The sequence below is a fragment of the Lipotes vexillifer genome, unplaced genomic scaffold, assembly GCF_000442215.2.
Source record: "Lipotes vexillifer unplaced genomic scaffold, Lipotes_vexillifer_v1.1 scaffold1043, whole genome shotgun sequence".
Lineage (NCBI taxonomy): Eukaryota > Metazoa > Chordata > Mammalia > Artiodactyla > Lipotidae > Lipotes > Lipotes vexillifer.
In genome coordinates, this window is record NW_006769301.1 from 754,933 (window position 1) to 761,429 (window position 6,497).

At 38.8% G+C, this 6,497-nt stretch overlaps 1 protein-coding gene across 1 annotated transcript in view; it reads left to right on the top strand.

Annotated features, from left to right (window-relative positions):
• The window catches only part of GABRA2 (gamma-aminobutyric acid type A receptor subunit alpha2), a 126,090-nt gene that overhangs the window by 38,218 nt on the left and 81,375 nt on the right, over positions 1 to 6,497 (top strand). The gene's annotated exons all lie outside the window — the stretch shown is intronic.

The window sequence follows — 6,497 nt, forward strand, 5'->3', positions numbered from 1 at the left end:
CAAAAAAAAAAAAAAAAAAAAAAAAAAAAAAAAACTTAGTTGAATCCACAAAACGAGGAACTGAGGCACTGAGAGATTAAATAACTTGCCTCATGTTATAAAGATAGTAAATGACAGAATTCAGATTCAAATTGAGGGCTTTAAACTTCACACAGTCGTAATCAACTGAAACTCAACATTTTGGGTGAAAGACGTGTAATTCCTTCTCTTTAGCTGTTGAAGGTCTATGAGGCCAGTAATAAGCCTCCTTTATTCCCCTCCTAAACTCACAGAAAACGTAGACATAGGAAGCAGACATACGGTGATTAGAATATCAGTTTTATTTCTGACCAAGCTGGATTGGAGAATGTGGCTTACACGTGTGATCATGGTCAGGCTTCCTAATACTCCACCCCAGGAATATTGGGGCCTGCAGATAGACACACATACTCGTAGTCACTGTTTCATATGTATGGGACCCCAGTAGTGTAGCCAGAAAGGGACACTTTCAGCTCTATCTCTGGATGAAAAGCTTATGCTTGATATTGCATGCTTATCACAGGAAGCAAGAATACAGGACACAGCACTCCTGGGGCAGGTAGATCTTAACCCAACAAAGTGTTCAGTTCCTTCTCCCAATCTCACTTGCAACAGTTCTCTTTCAGGGGAGGCATGAATGAGTGGGGAATGGGGCTGGAAGTGTTATTTCAATACTGTTCCCAGGAAAATGTGAGGACTGGGGAATAAGGGTTCCCCCTAACACTAGATCAAACCTCCACAGGGCGGCAGTTCCTTTTGCCTCCCTAGGAAAATAGAATACGCTAACTCTGAAACCATTAAATTTGTTCCTGATTGTCCTGTGACAATCTCTGCAGACCCAGGGCTTATGTGAGTCTCAGAAGTGATTTTGATATGCAGACTCTAGATTCCTCAAAGACTTACTTACTTGTGGCTGCCATGAATCCTGTAACTGCTTGATAAACTTAGGAGAGGAGCTGTTAGATGCCATAAATTAGGGAAGCTGGAAAGCAGCGGCCACTTTCTGCCCAGTGAGTTTGCCTCACCTCCCAAGTAATTGCCACGCTCATTCGTGCCTGGGCCAGAGTGTGAAGAGGTGGTGGCAAGTGGGTTCTTGAACGGGAGATTTCCAGAAAGTCAAAAAATCAACAAGTAGATTGACTTTGGCAAATCCATAGAGAGGGACTGGACAGGAGAATAAAATTAGAAGTCTTGGGAGAAGAGATTACAAGCAGAGCAGTAGAAAGCTGATTTTGATTTTCTGAGAACTCCAGAATTATTAAGGTTTTCTGAGGCACACAGTAGAGCAGTGGTTGAAGAAAGCGATTTTCGGAGTTTAAAGGATGAATTTGAGGGAAATGATGTTCTTTCACGAGGCGTGATGTGGGCGGGAGCATTGAGTGCCGTGATCCAACTAACAATTAACAGGGATATGATCTTGGCCCCTGATGTGAAGCAAGAGATGTCACATTTCAGCAGGTTCAATGAAGACAGAGATGAGGGCTCTTGACTCTTGGAACAGGTAATAATACATCACCATTATGAGAATAACGGGCGAGGAATGTAAACAAAACTATTGTAACCACATTTAGCTCCAGTGGTCTAATAAGCTGATGAAGTGTATATTTAGAAAGAGCCTGAAAGAGTCTTACAACTGAACTTCCATTCTAACTGACCTAGTCGTATTTGAAAGTAATGCAGAAAAATATAAATAAATAAAAACAAGACAGAAAACGTGTAGCATATTAGACTGTGATGTATTTTCTTCCAATCATGCTCTGGTAGTGCTGTGCCTAACATGGTCCTGATTATTTGAAGGTTCTTGTGCCCTGGGGAGGATCTTTGGCAATGAGAGTATCAGGAATCCTACACATTTAAATGAGCTATCCTGCAGGAAGTGCTAAAGTGAATGCTTTGTGCACATAAAAATTCTTCTCTTGTTTTCTTTGATTTAATAATAAGAAATTTGAGAATCCATTTAAGAAAAGTTATTTGCAGTTAAAAGGTCTACTGGGGGGAAAATGGAGCATCGCCTGACCCCAAAGGATATATTATCTTCACTGAGCTTGCAGAGAGAGGGACAACCGCTGTTTAAGGCACCATTTAGAAAGACAATCTGTTTTAAAGCATGATGGATGTTTAATTCTAAAAAATATTGTTCAGCACATCGAAATGCTAGGACTCTATTGATTACTACACATTCCTCCATGTTTATACTGTAAGAAGCGAACAATTGCATTTATAAGGACTATTCAGGTTAAGAGAATACTGGCAAAAAACAAAATAAGAAATTGGGATTGAAGCATTTAATATAAATTGCCAGCACTGACATGACTCACCAGGCAAATGAGAAAGTGAAGTGTTGGTGTGGGTGGAGGGTGCCTCGGAAGGGAGTAGACTAGGATATTTTTATCAGAATGTGCATATTAGGAGTCTAGTCAGTTCATGGCTGCCTGTACGGTGTGTATAAAATGAGTTAGTGTGTATAATTATATCCAGGCCTCATCCCAAAGAATTTTGGAATCTGAGGTACAGGTGGTGCCAAGTCTGACATACATGGAGCAAGACTAGATGACAGATTCATATCTGAAATAAGATAATGTGCACAAGAGTATACACTGGTGCCATGAGTGAGGGAAGTTAAAGTATTACCATGCTTCACCAAGGTGGGACCAAGTGTATTCATTCTTGAGACCATAACTGAATTCAAGAGGAATCACTGAGAGCAGCTGCGGTTCCACCGGTTGGTTGCTTTGCATTATTCCAAACAAGCCATTTGAATGATTTTTAAAAAGTCACCTAGTTTATTTGAAAATGCTGAATTTACCAAATGGTTTGGGTATTGTGTTAATCGAAGGTCCAGAAGAGAGTTCAAGCATTAGAGAAACTTAGGAGTAATTCCCAGGAAGAATTGAGAATCAGGATATGATGAAATGAAATAAAAGAACACATTAAAATTCACACATGTTCCCTCTGTTTTTCTTTCCTTTTTCTATAGAAATTATGAACCAGTATCTTTGAAAATTTTTCTTACTTAGGATTAGACTCTGTAATAACAAAGCTCTTGACAATTACTTTCTGCTTCCCAATCTAGGAAGCTTAAATCCTTTCCTACACATAACAGAATTTAGGATTATGCAAAACTGTGTAGTGAAACAAGAGTTTACTTGAAACATGTCATGGTGGTTAATATTCCAAGTTTTAGTTGGATGTGAGTTTCTATCTGGGCTCTGTCACTTACCTGCTTTGTAACCTTGGACAAGTAACACATTTTTTTCCAAATGTCAGCTTCTGCATTTGGAGTAATACCTAGCTCACAGTGTTTTATGAGAGAAGATAAGATAATATATGCAAAACACGTAGCAAAGTCCTGGCATGTAGTATACACATGGTAAAAGCTGTTTTTATTCATTCTTTCATAAATGTACTTATTTTTTAATAAGCATTCATTGAATGCCAAGTATGTGTCAACAGTAGTTCTAATCCGTTGGAATATTATAAGTGTACAAGACAGATTCTTGCCCCTAAGTTTACATCTTTGTGAACAGAGCAAAAATAAATACACATAGTGAAGTACATTATGTAGTATGACAGTAAGTGATGAATGCTATGGAGAAAATAAAAATGAATAAATAAAAGTAGAGCAGGGAAGTGAATATTGGGAAAACTGAAGACAAGATGAGATGTTGACATTTCTATGAGGATTTAAAGAAGGAGTCACATATATGGATGGCTGGGGAAATAGCATTCTAGGATGGGGAGGGATGCAGTCAGTTCAACGGCTTTAAGGTGGGAGTATGTCTAGAACAAGGAGGCCAAGTTGATAGAGAGAGATGAAGTTAGATATATAATAGAGAGGATGGTTTATATCACTTAAGGCTTTTTTGGCCATTATAGGAGCTTTGGTTTTACTCTGAGTGAAATGGGGAATTTTTTCAGAATTCCAAGTGGTGGTATGGCATGATTCCATTTTCTCTTGTTTTATAAGACCCACTCTCAGTGATATAATGAAAATACTGTATGAGGGCAGAGGTGGAAGCTGGGAGACCATTGTTATCCAGGTGAGAGATGATGGTGGCTTAGACCAAGGTGGTAGCAGTAAAGATCTTGACAGGTAGCAGGATTTTGGATATATTATAGAACCAACAGTTTTCCAGATGGATTGGATGTGGGTGTGAAAGAGAAAAGACAAAGATAATTATAAGGTTTTAGCCTAAGCACCAGCAAGCATTGTAATAAATGTAATGAGTATTATTATTTTACAATTTGTGGCTTTTTGTTTTATGCACTTAAAAAAGAACAGTGAACTCCCTTATACTTCTTTGTAACCTCCACAGCACTGTGAAAACGATCTGCACCCAGCTGGTGCTGAATAAGTGATTGTTGAACCTTTGAGGGCTATGGGGACAACTCTACTGGTCAAAGAAAATAGTAAGGCATGAAAAGATAATATGACCTTTCAGAGAAAAACTTCTTTTACTTTACAGCTTGATCTAGGTCCGGCTCTGCCTATGCATTCCCCATTAAATTGTCTGATCCAGGCACTCTGCTCCAGCCATTCTCCAAAATCAGTATGGATGCCCACAGCCTTCTTGATTGCAGAAAATTGTCTCCCTTGTTAGGGAACCTTAGTAGTGATCTGGCTTCATTGTTCTCTGGCCACACAGAGACAAGTACTGTGCAGTCAATGGAAATGGACAATGGATGAAATTACCTGACTAAATAAGTCTAAAAAGTCTGTCTAGAATTTTTCTTACATGGGCAAAAGGCAGTCTCAGTTCTTCTCTTTCTGTGGTGATATATTCCTAAGGAACTAAAGAGAGCTGCCACAATATTTTCTGGAAATGATGTATTTCATTTCTGTATTAGATTTATAGTCTTGTGAACATTTACAGATGGGATTCATAAAAACATCCACACTGAGAAAAGAAGCAAACATTATTATTTCTGGGAGGACCAAAGGAAAAATCAATTATGTAGCTTACTTACTATTTCTGTTTTTTCATCATAATCGGTGAGTCACAAATAAAAGCAAACTACCGAGACCCAACAGTTCAGACACAGTGTCAGCTCCCTACAAACAGGAGAGCTGGGGGTGAGACGAATTGGACACAAGTGAAATACCTTGATTTAGCTATAACTGTCCCTGTGAGTATAAACTGGATGTGTTTTTCTTGCATGAGGTATAAAGGCTCATTTATCAACGTTTCTCTGCCCTTATAGCAAAAGGCTGAGAGTTCCACGTTCTGAGCTCAGTGAAGGCGAACATGGGGTGAATCTCTTTGATCTATTAGCTGGGGTTGTACAACAGCTGCCTTTTAAAACTGCCTGGAGAGCTGAAACAGCAGTTTAAAAGACTACCAGGAATGGCAGGAACAAGTAAGGGTGGGCAAAGTGGGAATCATCTTCTGGTAAAACCTCAAATGTATCAACCTACAAGTTTATATAACGAATACTGTTACAGGACGTGGTGCTGGAAACTGAATTTAGGACAGTGGGGAAAAATCAAATGCTCATAACAGTGTATTAGAGCAGAGAAGGAAAAAGCATAAAAGTTAAATGCAAATCAGAAAAGGAATGAAGCAACGTGATTATTTGCATTGAAATATTTTATGGAAGATATACGATCAGAGCTGAGAAATTAAAAGTATACTATAGATTAATAAAGAGTAAATTTAACACCATTATAAAGCAATTATGCTCTAATAAAGGTGTTAAAAAAAGAGTAAATTTAACTTTTTATTTCAAATACGGTCTGTAATCACTATCCTTGAAAGGACAGTTTTTTCATGCATGAGTCTTGAATGTTATTACCTATATATATGTATATATAATCTTTTCAAATATTCTGACTAAAAATTTTGACTGTAAAAAATTTTTCTCATATCTCTACTTCTTATATAGTAGTAAATGTCTAAAATAAAAATACTTTAATGTTCTGAAAAATATATAGACATAATTAGGATTCAGGGACAGATCTAGAACAAAGTAAAATAACGTTATGAATCACAAAGGAGACTGAGTTTGGGAACTTGCATTAAACTGAGTTTTCTGACCAAATCTAGGTGTAGCGCCCAAAACAATTTTAAAAGACCACCAAAGAATTCTACTATCACTTTAATTTCAGAGTTATATTTTTTATTTTTTCAACCTTTCATTTATCTCCTGCATCTAGTGAATCTTTTCTGTTAAGATCCTTCTGCTGTGTTTCTGCCCTCACTTTGAGGTCCAAACCCTATGCTGTAACCTACTTTCTTAAGATTTCTCCAGAAGTCTAGGCCTCTTAAAATTGCATCAAAGGGGCCTATCAGGGGCTTCCCTGGTGGCGCAGTGGTTGAGAGTCCGCCTGCCGATGCAGGGGACGTGGGTTCGTGCGCCTGTCCGGGAGGATCCCACGTGCCGCGGAGCAGCTGGGCCCGTGAGCTGTGGCCGCTGAGCCTGCGCGTCCGGGGCCTGTGTTCCGCAGCGAGAGAGGCCACAACAGTGAGGGACCCGCGTAC